The 15,259-nt window shown below is 41.1% G+C and overlaps 1 pseudogene; it reads right to left on the bottom strand.

Moving 5' to 3' along the window:
• Window positions 584-1,260, bottom strand: LOC102182892 (annotated as a pseudogene).

A 15,259-nucleotide genomic window follows, 5' to 3' on the forward strand; every position in this document is an offset into this window, starting at 1 on the left:
AGTGAAAATGTTTAATGCTGACGAGAAAAAACTGCAGTGAGGGCGAGGTTAGAGCCACAAGAACAGAAGGCAGAGAGAGTGAGAAGTTCCAACAGGGAGTAGGATGCTTCAGACTCAGAGAAGAGGTCCAGGGAGAAGGGAAAGGCAGTGTCGCCATGGAGATTCAGAGACAGGAAGTTGGCAGTGGTCCAGCTGGCTCCCTCTAGTTTCTTCATGAGGTTGCAGACAAGGTCATCAGTGAGAACAGGAGGGGACAGCAGGTAATCAGGAAGTAAAGAGAGTAGGAAAGGGTTGGAATACATTCCAAAGAGCTTTTTATTTTTATTTTTTCAACAGAGTGGTAACATTTATTAGAAAGGAGGGATTCAATTAGACTTCCACATCACACAGAAGAAACAGACTGTAACCATTGTTTCGAAAGAGGAAGGAAGGGAGGCAGAGCACCCTGAATCCCAGGAGACAGGCAGCTTCAGCTGGACAAGGAGGGGAGTACGGGTTGAGGGTGGATTAGGCTACTGTTCACCACTCCCGCACAGTGAACTTTAGTGACTCCTATACCTCCTGGCTCCACAGAGCCTGCAGCTCAGTAGAAAGCTGTGTTCTCTAGCAAACACGGGTTATGGTTGGTGGCAGGGAGGAAAAAGTTCTTTCTTTTGCTGCTCCTCTGGGTTTTTTTGCCTTTACTGACATGGTTGCTGGAGGGGCCAGGAGGGCAGCAGCTGTGGTTGAGCTGACTTCAGATAATTCAAGTGCTGGGGGCGTGGGGTCGGAGGGAATGTGAGGGGGTGCAGGCCACCACCAGGACCTGGTGGGGAGCTCAGTCCAATGCGTTCTGGTTCTTAGAGGCTGGAGAAGTGGCAGGGAGTCCAGGGAGCCATAAGACTGCTGTTCTGAACCATCTTGTTGGGTAGCTGCTGGGCACTGTAGTCTGGGTTTGGCTCACTGAAGTTAGGAACCTCAGAATAAACCATACAGAATTCTCCAATCTTCTGATGAGCACACCCGTGGCCAGTGCACATTGGCACACAACCGGTGAACACCGAACAACTTTTAGTGAGCTAGATAGTGTCGCCAGGCTGGATCAGGTTGGCCACATCGTCCCAGAGATATTGATGCTGCCAGTTTTGTCTGCCACTTTGCAGGCCCACACCTTGTGCCCATTCTTTGTCTTGGTCACTCAGACAGTCTCCAGCACAATGCAATGAGGTTCAAGTTCTTGAGCCCAGGCTTGATATACTTCACGAAGCTCTCCATCATCATGCTGCCCAAGCCTTAGCACCACACCAGCAAGACTGCTGGACAGTGCATGCTACTGAGCCTCTTGCAGGCCAAAGAGCTTTTTATTAAAGTAAGCATGGTTTGCTTGGGGAGCTTGTAGTCTTGACTATTCCTACTTTGCAATTTAAGTCATCAGTATTTGGGACTCTTGACATGGTTTGCATTATACTCTAGAGATCAAGTAAGAAAATTATATTAGTCTTAGAAAACTGAATGATTGCAATAGAATATAAAAATATGAATTACTGTTAAGATATCTTTTATTCATTTTATATATGATTAAGTTTTAACACTTGGTGCTATATTTTTAATTTTTAAATTCATTTCTATTGGAGTATAATTGCTTTAAAATGTTGTGTTAGTTTCTGCTGTACAGCAAAGGGAATCAACCATACATGTATATATATTCCCTCTTCTGAGATTTTCTTCCCATTTAGGTCACCAGAGAGTGCTGAATAGAGCTTCCTCAGCTATACAGGAGGTTCTCATTAGTTATCTGTTTGAAGCTGTAGTTTTAAAACTTTACATAAACTTGCCGCAGTTTCACGTTGCACAAGTTCTTTTCATCAAAGTGAATGTAAGTGGATTGTGCCCTCTCCTTTAGCAAGATTTTTGTTGACTGTTTTGCCATTTTCAACCCCTTCTCATAGCTGCACTGATCTATGTTGCTGTTCAGTGGCTAAGTAGTATCTGAGTTTACGACCCCATGGACTGTAGCCTGTCAAGCTTCACTGTCCTTGGGGTTTCCCAGGCAAGAATACTGGAGTGGATTGCCATTTCTTCCTCCAGGGGAATCTTCCTGACCCAGGGATCGAATTCACATCTGTTGAATCTCCTGCATAGACAGGCAGGTTCTTTACTACTGGACCATTCAGGCAAACCCTATATCCACTCTTAAAGATGTTGGGGTTTTCTATATCCTCCCACCTTCTGAATAAACTGTCCACTATTAAATGGTGCCACTCTCTTCTCCCAACCTGCTAGTTTTCCCTTTATTTAACAATAACTAATAATGTGCACTGTCATAAAGTTTTTCAAAGTGCTACCATACACCTGATCTTATTTGTTACCATAAAAACACTGTGAATTATATATTATGCTCATCATTCTATAGATAAAACTGAGACAGCTTGTTCAAAATTGCATGACTACCAAAGAGCAAGACTGGGATTTAAACCAAAGTCTTCTAATCTTTCAACTGAACACATTTCACTCTGTATTTCCTAAGTGGAATAGCAATACCTTTTTACTTAAGAGTTCCAGTGCTCATTTCAGCAGAACATATACTAAAATTGGAACGATAAAGAATTCTATATTGTAACATAACTATACACAATTACTTAAAAGTTGGTCTATTTAAATAAAAATAAAAAGTAAGTAATAATAGAGATGGTTTGGCAAAAGACATGAAGATTTGCGTAAATGAGACTTCCCTGGTGGCACAGCGGATAGAAACCCACCTGTCAATGCAGGGGGCATGGATTCGATCCCTGGTCTGGTAAGGATCCACATGTTGCAGAGTAAATATGCCAGAACTACTGACGTCCGTATGTCTAAAACCTGTGTTCTGCAACAAGAGAAGCCACCACAATGAGAAGCCTAATCAATACAAGTAGAGAGCAGCCCCCTGCTCACTGCAACTAGAGAAAGTCCAGGCATAGCAACAAAGACAGACTGCAACCAAAAATGAATATATAAATAAATAAAATTTTTAAATTTTATAAAAGAGTCGTGTTTAAACTCTGATTAAAAAAAAAAAGTTATGTGTGAATAAATGAAATTTTCTTAGTCTTCGTAGTCACTGAAAATGGGACAAAAACCAGGGATAATTCTTCTATTTTAAGATGAAGGCTTAGTTAATGAGTGGCTATGACTTTTATCAGAGTAATAACAGAAAGGTGTACCTTCCCTCAACAAAATTTGATTATTTAAATCCAACTCCCTCTCCTCCAAAAAAATCAAGTAAAGAGGAAATTAGATTACAAAATGACATTTCATTGTGAAGATCTTTAAATAATAATTGTAGGTAACCTTTACATGCCTGGGGCTTTCCCTGGACGCTATAGGCATCTCTTATAATCCTTCTACCACCTTGTAAGGTAAGTAGGTTTATTAATTTAATTTTTCAGATGAAAAAGTATAGTAAAATACAAACCATCATATCCTACATAGTAGGTGCGCATAGTTTCATGGAACAGCAAGTTCCAATTAATGACAATGTATAGTAACACTCCATAAAGATTCTGTTCCCCCATCCTTTTTTTTCTCTAGAATAAGACTCCAGAAAGCCAGATCTTAACCCTGGTTCTATCACTACTGCTAAGTCACTTCAGTCGTATCTGACTCTGTGCAACCCCACAGACAGCAGCCCACCAGACTCCCCCACCCCTGAGATTCTCCAGGTAAGAACACTGGAGTGGGTTGCCATTTCCTTCTCCAATGCATGAAAGTGAAAAGTGAAAGTGAAGTCGCTTAGCTGTGTCCAATCCTCTGCAACCCCAAGGACTGCATCCTTCCAGGCTCCTCCATCCACGGGATTTTCCAGGCAAGAGTACTGGAGTGGGGTGCTATTGCCTTCTCCGGGTTCTATCACTAGGTGAGTTATAATCCTTAGACAAATCTCTAAGATTCTAAGCCTTGGTTTTCCACATCTACAAAATAAAAAGTTTGAATTTTGCCATTCCCAATGTCCTCTTTATTTCTAAAACTACTCTTCTACCCTTCAAATTGCTAATAATATGAATGTAGATCAGGCCAGGAATGCACAGACTGCCTAAGTCAGATATACTGGTCAAATTGGTCCCAACTGGTCTGATAGAGCACAAGTACCATGATTCTTATCACTTGTCCTCAAAGAAAGAAACTGGGTTAATTGACCTATTTCCAGTAATAGGATTGGAGGAATTATTAATGCATAGCACTTTACATGATAACCCAGAAAATCAACGAACATTTCTAGAGCTACTATTCCTGCCGGACATTGGGAGGGGACACTGCATGCAGAGATTTTCTCATCCTTAAAGAGCTTATGAAGGAAACTAAGGAAAATATAAGTTGCTGATCCAAGTGTAGACTTGGAGAGGCCCTTTGACCTCGTCTAGTCACAGACTGACAGAAGGTAAAGGCTGAAAAGGATCTTAGAAATGCATCCCCCTCCCAGTACCACCCAAAGATGAGAAGACCATGGGCCAGAAGAATGAGATCACTTGCCAGCAGAGACAGTGAGTTCACGAAAGAGCAACGATTAGAGCTCCATTCAAGAGCCACAGTAGGTCTGTTTAATTGGAAGGAAGAATATAGGTTAATGGATAGTTTCCGATTGAGATGGTTATGGAGGACTTTCTGGGTCCTACCTGAGAGCTGAGAAGTCAACAAAGGTCTTCATGGTAGAGAAGGGTTCACTTGGCAGTCAAGATCATTGTATGGAACACAGTCATTAACAATGAAGTTAGGCCCATCTCTACATATTTGATGTGGAACAATTAGCAAGTACTATTTTAAAAGTAAGGGAATTCCCTGGGGCTCCGGTAGTTAGGACTCCATGCTTCCCACTGCCAAGGGCACAAATTTAATCCCTAGTATGGGAACTGAGATACTATATGCCATGTAGCTAAAAAAAAAAAAAAAAAAAAACAGATAAGAAAAGAGAAAAAACAAGATATTCAGCTATGTGTGTGTGTGTGTGTGTGTGTGTGTGTGTGTGTGTGTATGTACGTTTGTGTGTAAATGCATAAGATATCTCTGGACAGGTTAAAATCCTGGCTACTATGTTTGCCTAGGGAATTGAATGGTTGAAGTACAGGTGTGCGAGTTGGATACATTTTTCCCTGTATGTCCTTTTGAACATTTGACTTTGGAAACTGACGTATATATTACCTTCATAAAATCATCATTTTTTTAAGAAGACATTTTTGTCTAATCTGGAAAGCTTCTTTTTACAATTAAATTAAATCTGTTGGTGTTACAGATAGTACCCTCCAGTAAAGTAGTCATTGGACTATAGGGAGATAAGATCAAGACTAATTATATCATAGTGCCTCATTTATATCCAAAAAACGTTAGAAAGGGTGTGACATCCTGACATTAAAAGTTGATTTATTTCCCTTTGTGCTTACTCTCCCAGTAATGACTGCAGCTGTTGAATGGGTGCCAGATACTGTCACATACAACTTGGATGGGAATCTAAACGCAGTCACATCCTCCCACAACTGGCTGAGGACTCAGTGGGTGCTATAAATAGCAGGGACAAACAAATTCAATCCTGCTTTCCAAACGCAATGCATGAGAGCTCGGCAGAAAAGTGAACTTGACAACACATTGGAGTCTTTCTCTAATGAAACTGGGAGACAGAAATACTCAGTTTGATCAGACTTTGCCTTTACTAGTTGTCTCATTTCTGGAACACAACTGGACTCAGAGCACATCTAAATCCACTTAACACGTGCTGTTATAACAGGAATAAATCTACAAAGAGGAAGGTCAGAGAAAGACGTTCCCAGCTGAGTTTGTGGTTACATAGGAACCATCTGCTTCATCTAATAACATTTCAAAGCTTTTGTGTGAATGCATCCTCAGTCTCAGAATTGCATATATTAGCTAGCTTTAGGTTTTCTAGAAAGTAAAACGGCATCTACCAAGTGGATTGTGTGTAACTCACTCTTTAAACCCTTTTCGGGTAGCAGAAGTAGCAACAGTGACCTCCTCGTGTAGAATATTTGGCTAGTGACTTGCCAGTTTGGGAATTTGCCTACTTTGTAGGGTTGTTGTTGTTGTTCATCACTCAGTTGTGTCCAACTCTGTGACGCCATGAACTGCAGCACACCAGGCTTCCCTATCCGTCACTACCTCCCGGTGTATGCTCAAACTCATGTCCATTGAGTTGGTGATGCCATCCAACCATCTCATCCTCTATCATCTGCTTCTCCTCCTGCCCTCAATTTTTCCCAGTACTGGAGTCTTCCAATGAGTCAACTCTTCACATGAGGTGGCCAAAATATTGGAGCTTCAACTTCATCAACAGTCCTTCGAATGAATATTCAGGGTTGATTTCCTTTAGGATTGACTGACTTGATCTCCTTTCTGTCCAGGGGACTCTCAAGAGTCTTCTCCAGCACCGCAGTTTGAAAGGATTAATTCTTGGTCATACAGCCATCTTTATGTTCCAACTCTCACATCCATACATGACTGCTGATCTGGACATTTGTAGGCAAAGTGGTATCTCTGCTTTTTAATACACTGTCTAGGTTTGTCATAGCTTTTCTTCCAAGGAACAAGCATCTTTTAATTTCATGGTTGCAATCACCATCTGCAGTGATTTTATAGAGTTGGCCCAAGCCAAACCTTCATGCTAACAGGTACAAACTTACCATAACACAATTTTCCAATGGTTCCATCTTTAGTCTAGTCACTTCAACCATAGCAGTGGTTCAGAATCACCTAAGGAGCTTTGGGAAAATTCAGGGACCTGTATCTTCTCTGTCTTCAAACATCCTGAGCTGTGAGGATCCCTGAGGAGGTAGGGCAATGGAGCGGATGGAGAACTATGATGTGAGGTACAGGAAGAGAGTGGAAGGTGGAGAAGGGGCAACTGGTTCCCGGCCTCTAGGCCTCAATGTGGATTTTGATTTTCAGTCTAAGAGCAAAAGGGTATCCAATGGAAACTGTTAAGAGGAAAGACTGCTTTGGTAGATGCTTGTTTTTATTTCTTACAATAATTTTATTTATTGATTCACTTAGTCTGCACTGGGTCTTCATTGCTGCGTGGGCTTTCCCCTAGTTGAGGCAAGCGGGGCTACTCTCTAACTGCCTTGCATGGGATTCTTTTTGCAATGGCTTCTCTTGTTGCAGAGCTAGGGCTCTAGAGTTTGGGCTTCAGTAGTTGTGACACATGGGCTCTGTAGCTGTGGCTTCCAGGCTCTAGAGCACAGGCTCAATAGTTGTGGCACATGTGCTCGGTTGCCCCACAGCATACAGCTCCTCACTGACCAGGGACTGAACCTATGTCTCTTGCACTAACAGGTGGCTTCTTTACCACTGAGCCCCCAGGGAAGCCTTTGCTTTGTTTTTTAATCCACCTGGCCGTAGTGTAGGCACTTAGAAGGGGACAAGAGTGGATCTTGCCCACTTGGGAAGATTTGTAATAATCCAGCCAGTCTGACCTGGGAAAGAGGCAGTAGAGAAAAGAAGAGTGGACAGACTTGGGGGACATATAGGAGATGACTCCAACTGAGCCACGTTGGTAATTGATTGGATATAGGACAGAGGAAAATGAGACAAATTGAGAAGAGTTGCCAAATTCCTAGGATTCTGACAAAGGTAGAAATTTGTACTTTTGCCTAGTCCTTCTTGGCCTTGTTGATTCACTGCTGCTGGCTGAACTTGGCCTGGGGTCTGGATGAAGGCCATTCTTGGCAGTGTTTCATGAACCAGTGGTTCACCACCCGGGGTGCCCACATAACCACTACTCAGACCCCAAAGAATAATGCAGTCTCCGAATCTTTTGTGCCACTTCTTAACCAGAAAATACTATTTACAAGCAATAGAAGGATATTTTATTTAATATTTAGAGACCCAGTCACCACATGATATTTAGAAAATTTGTAGTATGCAAAAAAAAAAATTGAAAAGAGCAAGTATTTATTGATAGAAAATATTTGCTATTGCTTAAAAACATAAAAGCTATTTAGAGGTTTACCTTAATTTAGTTATTTTACCTGTATGTATGTGTAGGTGTGGATGTGTGGAGGTGTGCATCTGTGTGTCACGTCCGACTCTTTGCGACCTCATGAACTGTAGCCTCCACTGCCCCCCACCCTCCATGATCCTCTGTCCATGGGAGTCTCCAGGCAAGAATACTGGAGTGGGTTGCCATTCCCTCCTCCAGGGACTGTTCCCAACCCAGAAATCAAACCCGTGGCTCCTGATTCTCCGGTATTGGTAGGTGAGTTCTTTACTGTTAGCTCCACCTGGGAAGCCAATAGATATATGCATAAATACATACCTACATATGTTTAGGATGTCTGTGTGAGGTAGTTTTGAGAATCTGACTGAACTTTCATGTTTTTGCTTCGTAATCCCTTAAAAGCAACATATTACCACGATGTTTGAGGTTAAGGAAGCGATTCCATCTTTACAGAATGTTTGATGTTTAATGTGTAAATCAATCCACAATTAACTCTAGACAGATTGGTCCCGGACCTCCACCCTCTTTTTTCGTTTAATTTTTAATTGAAATATAATTGACATACAATATATTAGTTTCAGGTGTACTACATAGTGATTTGACATTTGCATATATTATTAAATGATGACCACCGTAAGTTTAGTAACCATCTGTGAAAGTGAAAGTGAAGTCGCTCAGTCATGTCCGACTCTTTGCGACCCCATGGATTGCAGCCTAAGAGGCTCCTCTGTTCACGGGATTTTCCAGGCAAGAATACTGGAGTGGGTTGCCATTTCCTTCTCCAGGAGATCTTTCCAATCCGGGATCAAACACAGGTCTCCCGCATTGCAGACAGACTCTTTACTGTCTGAGCCACCAGGGAAGTCATCTGTCCCTATACAAAATTGTTACAATATATTGGTCATGTTCCTTATACTATATATTACATCCCCATAGTTTACTTATGACTGGAGATTTGTATTTCTAAATCCCCTTCACCTATCTTGTCCCTCCCACTCCCATCTCCCTCCCCTGTTTGTCCCTGTATCTATATGTCTATTTTCATTCATAGTGTGTTTGCTTTTTTAGATTCTACACATAGTGAGATCATATGGAAGTGGTCTTTTCCCCTCTAGGATCCATCCATGCTGTTGCAAATGGCAAGATTTCATTTATCTTTATGGTTGTGTAATATTCCATTTTATATCTGTACCATATCTTTATCCATTCATCTGTCAGTGGACACTTAGGTTGCTTCCATACCTTGGCTATTGTAAATAATTCTGTAATGAACATTGGGGTGCAGTTAGGAACCTCTACTCTCTTGATTCCATGGCTGATAAAAAGGTTCTGAGAGGTTTAAACAGCTCAGAGGGGATCATTCTTGGCATTAGAGCAAGGGATACATATTCTAGAGACTCCCCTCTGAGCTGCTACATACTCTCACTGGGTGTTGGATAAATGCACTGACCCCCTTTCAGTCAAGCCAAGACCCCTGAAAAAAGTGTTTTCTCTATAGAGGAAACTACTTGAAAGAACTTGAGAGCAAGCTCGTGGAGCCCTCCATCTTAAATTGCTATTAAATAGGTGGTTTATCTGGTTTTATTGCCCTTAATTTTATTACCTGCCCAATATAATCTTGGCCCAAGTTTCCCTTGCTTAGAGGCATGGTAAAAACTTTATGTCTAGGCAAGCCCCACCCAAGGAAAGATTTTGCTTTCTTGGGTGTGGGCTCCAAGCCAGCCCTGTAGGCTGAGGCACACTCTAACAGCCTCATTTAGAAGCTCTAAACCATTCTATAACCTTCCTTTCAGGTCTAAGGGGAGGTGGAAATAATTCAGAGAACCAAGATTAAATGAGTAAGCAAAAAGAAAGAGGCAACAAGCAGAGATCTTTTTCTACATCCTCAGAGATGATCGGAATCTCTGTTTCAGATGTAACTTGCTTTAACATCTAACCACTGAGAAACACTTGTGGTCAGGGAGAAATCTATCATCTAGAATCTTGGCTGGGGATTGAGGTCTAGCAAAGCCCCTCACAGAAGTGAAGTGAAGCAGTGGGGCTGAGAGCAGCGAGGTGGGAGAAGAATAAGCAAGTGGAATGTGGAGGAAGTGAAGCTGAGCTTTCAGTGAAGAAGGGCGAAGTTTCCCCATCTGTTCTCTGGCGTTGGGCCCAATCTTGCCATCTTGCCATTTCACATTTCTGAGGGGATCTCTCTCCTTCACTCTCTCTCTTTCCTATACTTCTAGGGAACAGGTTTGACCATAGGGACCCCAAGGTCTTTCTCACCGCCCACAACACAGCTTGAGCAGCTGTTGCTACTACTTTAAGAGCCTAGTCCTTCATTGCCTTTTAATCCTTTCTAGAACACTCTTCCTGATACCTTTTATTTAAATACATGTAATAAAACATTTTTTGTGTGCTGGTTTCTTAGGTCAATTCGATTCTACTCCTGTTGCTCTTTTTCAACAACTCATGGAAAATTTGTTTTCTCTTCCTTCTTTACTACCCACACCCCCACCCCCACTCTCTGCTGCCGGTTTGACCACAGCCGGTCACAGGCCAAGAAAGCGTGGGTGGGCAGGTGCCAGTCTCCGACTGCTAGAAGCTACAGGACCTGGGACTGCAGAGTGTGGGGGTGGAGAGAGAAGTAGCCTGCAGCCTGCAGACTTTCTCAAGAAGCTTAAGAGAACTTTTCTTTTCATTTTGTTGAGAATATTAAGAAATACTCATTCTGTAGATAAACAACAGTCCTACTACATAGCACAGGGAACTATATTCAGTATCTTGTAACAACCTATAATGGAAAGAATCTGAAAAAGAATATATGTACAAATGTATACATATATATACACATATGTCTATACACACACACATTTGTTGTTGTTTTTCAGCTGCCCGGTCGTATTGAACTCTTTGTGACTCCATGGACTGCAGCACACCAGGCCTCCCTGTTCCTCACCATCTCCTGAAATTTGCCCAAGTTCATGTCCATTGCATTCGTGATGCCATACAGCCATCTCATCCTCTGACGTCTTCTTCTTCTGCCTTCAATCTTTCCCAGCATCAGGGACTTTTCCAATGAGTTGGCTGTTCACATCAGATGACCGAAAATACTGGAGTTTCAGCTTCAGCGCCAGTCCTTCCAATGAGTACTCAGGGCTGATTTCCCTTAAGGTTGTCTGGTTTGATCACCTAGCTGTCCAAGGGACTTTCAGAATTCTTCTCCAGTACCACATTTTTTTTTTCCCAGTACCACATTTTGAAGGCATCAACACACACATATATATATATTAGAAAACTAAATCAGTTGTATACCAGAAAATAATACAACATTGAAAATCAACCATATTTTAATAAAAAAGAAAGAATTCTGAATAAAAATAATATATGCTGAAAGCTCTCCACTACATACTCAGAAGTGAGAATGCTTAGTGATAACTAGTTAATAGTACCTGATTGCACTTGCTGTTTGTTGTCTAAGAATGTGCATATGCATGAGACTTTCTGGAAGGGGAGACAAAGGATTGTTCACAGTGATTACCTCTGAGGAATGGGTTGTGTGTGTGGAAGAGGAGGTTCTACTTTTTATTGTATATGCTTCTATATTGTTTGAATTTGTTTTTCCTCAAGAGTATGTATTGCCTTTATAAACAAGTTTTAAGATTTTAAAGAGAAATGTTTATTTTGTGTCCCTTGATTCATTGACCCATGGTAATTAGAATCATTAATAGCATATTAAATTGAAGTTGAGACTCAGTAATATAGAATAACTCTGTCTTAAGTGACAGGTTGAACAACTAATAATAATACCATTTAAAATATTCGTGATATACCATAGAAGCAGTCATTTCTTTAAAATAATGACTTAATACTTGCCAAAATCAAATGAAGTAGCTACTTTACAATCCTCAATTTATAAATAAGGAAACAAGCTTTGAGAAGTTACATATTATTCTCAAGGTCACACAACTAGTTAGTAAGTGCCTGGAAGCTTACCACTTCAAAAGGGCAGGATAAACACCTGTGAAAGTGAAGTCGCTCAGTCATGTCCGACTCTTTGCAACCCAGTAGACTGTAGCCCACCAGGCTCCTCCGTCCATGGGGTTCTCCAGGCAAGAATACTGGAGTGGGTTGCCGTTTCCTTCTCCAGGGGATTTTCCCAACCCAGGGATCAAACCCAGGTCTCCCGCATTGCAGGCAGATGCTTTAACCTCTGAGCCACCAGGGAAGCCCCAGTAAACACCTGCCTTGTCTCCAAATCCTAGCAAAGTGCCTGGTATGTGACCAGGGACACAAATATACCTGTTGAATGAATAATATATAAGGCTTATGGCCTAATTAACTACAACATTCAATTCCCCTCAAAAACCACACTTGGGGTGGCCAAAAGGTACTTCATCAGCACATTCACAGGTGCAGGCACAAGTTCTGGATGAGAGCGGCACGGAAGGAAATGCAAAGCCTAAGGGAAGTGCTCACACCCTAGTGCTACACTCCCTGCCTCCTGCTTCCTGCTCTAGAATCTCCATTCTATATTCCTCCCTCAACTACTGAGGTAATAAAAACATTTTTGCTTTTTCTGACTTATTGACAACCCTAGCATTTCACTCATTTATTCATTCACTCACTCACTCATCAAATATTTAGTGAATACCTACCATTTGCAAAGCATTAAGGATACAGCAATGGAAAACAGAGAAAAGGCCATTTCCGCCTCTAGCAATTATCCTAAAGGAGGAGATAGACAAAAGAAAAATAAAAAATAAAAAAGTAAGAAAATATTAGGTAGTCTTAAGTATGTTAAAGGAAAAACATGGTGTCACATATCCCAATTATATTATGAAAAAAAATGTAATGTTTATTTTTCTAAATTCCTTTCTTTTAAAGTTATTGGAGGGATTTTCCTGGCAGTTCAGTGGTTAAGATTCTGCATTCCCAATGCAGGGGGTGCAAGTTCAATCCCTGGTCAGGGAACTAAGGTCCCACATGCTGTGGGGCATGACCAAAAAAATATTTTAAGCTATTGGATGCACCACTATGCATAAAATAAATAAGTAATGAGAACATACTGTATAGCATAGGGAACTCTACTCAATGCTCTGCGGTGACCTAAATGGGAAAGAAACTTCTAAAAGACAGGCTATAGGTACATGTATGGCTGAATCACTTTGCTGTACAGTAGAAACTAATACAACATTGTAAAGCAACTATACTCCAATAAAAAAAATTTCTTTTTAAGTTATTGGATGCAAAAGATGAATTTAGGCCCTTACCTTACACCAAAACCAAAAAAATTAACAGAAGGGGATCAGAGACCTAAATGTAAGTATGAAAACTATAAAACTTTTAGAGAAAAACATGGAAATATATCTTTCTGGGCATGGGCAAAGATTTCCTAGATACAATGCCAAAAGCACAATATATTAAAGAAGTGAACATCATCAAAATTTAAAACTTTTGTGCTTTAAAAACACTATTAAGAAAATGGAAAGATAAGTGAGAAAATATTTGTAATCATATATTTGATAAAAAAAACTTGTATCAAGAACTTATAAATAACTCTTACAGTTCAATAGTAAGACAATCAAATTTTAAAATGGGCAAAATATTGTGTATATGTTTTACTGAAATTTATATATGTAGAAGAAGCACAAGCTGGAATCAAGATTGCCGGGAGAAATATCAATAACCTCGGATATGCAGATGACACCACCCTTATGGCAGAAAGTGAAGAGGAACTAAAAAGCCTCTTGGTGAAAGTGAAAGAGGAGAGTGAAAAAGTTGGCTTAAAGCTCAACATTCAGAAAACAAAGATCATGGCATCTGGTCCCATCACTTCATGGGAAATAGATGGGGAAACAGTGGAAACAGTGTCAGACTTTATTTTGGGGGCTCCAAAATCACTGCAGATGGTGATTGCAGCCATGAAATTAAAGGATGCTTGCTCCTTGAAAGGAAAGTTATGACCAACCTAGACAGCATATTGAAAAGCAGAGACATTACTTTGCCAACAAAGGTCCATCTAGTCAAGGCTATGGTTTTTCCAGTGGTCATGTATGGATGTGAGAGTTGGACTTTGAAGAAAGCTGAGCGTCAAAGAATTGACGCTTTTGAACTGTGGTGTTGGAGAAGACTCTTGCGAGTCCCTTGGACTGCAAGGAGATCCAACCAGTCCATTCTAAAGGAGATCAGTCCTGGGTGTTCATTGGAAGGACTGATGCTAAAACTGAAACTCCAATACTTTGGCCACCTCATGGGAAGAGTTGACTCATTGGAAAAGACCCTAATGCTGGGAGAGATTGGGGGCAGGATAAGGGTATGACAGAAGATGAGATGGTTGGATGGCATCACTGACTTGATGGACATGAGTTTGGGTGAACTCCGGGAGTTGGTGATGGACAGGGAGGCCTGGCTGCTGTGATTCATGGGGTCGCAAAGAGTCGGACACAACTGAGCGACTGAATTCAACTGAACTGAACTGATACATATATTTGGCAGCTTCCCTGGTGGCTCAGAGGTTAAAACGTCTGCCTCCAATGTGGGAGACCCCAGTTCAATCCCTGGGTTAGGAAAATCCCCTGGAGAAGGAAATGGTAACCCACTCCAGTATTCTTGCCTGGAGAATCCCATGGATGGAAAAGCCTAGTAGGCTACAGTCCATGGGGTCGCAAAGAGTCAGACACAACTGAGAGACTTCACTTCACTTCACTTCACTTCAGTCACTCAGTCCGACTCTTTGCGACCCCATGAATTGCAGCTTGCCAGGCCTCCCTGTCCATCACCAACTCCCAGAGTTCACTCAGATTTACGTCCATGGAGTCAGTGATGCCATATGTATATATAAGTAGCTAATAAGTTCATGCAAAGATGCTTAACATCATTAATTGTTAAGGAAATGCAAACTAAAATCACATGAAATACCACTTAACACCCACTGGAAATGTAATTGAAAAGATGGTTAGTCACACTGAGACACATTTTAACTACTGAAAATTTAATTATAGACAAGGAGAGAATCTTAAAAGCAGCAAGAGAAAAACAACATTACATACAAAGGAATACCCATAAAACTATCAACAGATTTTTCAGCAGAAACTTTGCAGGGAAGAAGCAAGGTGTATGACATATTCAAAAAGCTGAAGGAAAAACACTGCCAACCAAGAATACTTCCCCAGCAAAGTTTTCCTTCGGAGTTGAAGGAAGAATAAGGAATTTTCCAAAGAAGCAAAAGCTGACGGAGTTCAGCACTACTAGGCTGACCAAGTAAAAAATATTAAAAAGACTTCTTAAACCTAAACAAAAGGATGCTAATTAGTA

Source organism: Capra hircus, chromosome 14 (genome assembly GCF_001704415.2).
Source record: "Capra hircus breed San Clemente chromosome 14, ASM170441v1, whole genome shotgun sequence".
NCBI classification, from domain to species: domain Eukaryota; kingdom Metazoa; phylum Chordata; class Mammalia; order Artiodactyla; family Bovidae; genus Capra; species Capra hircus.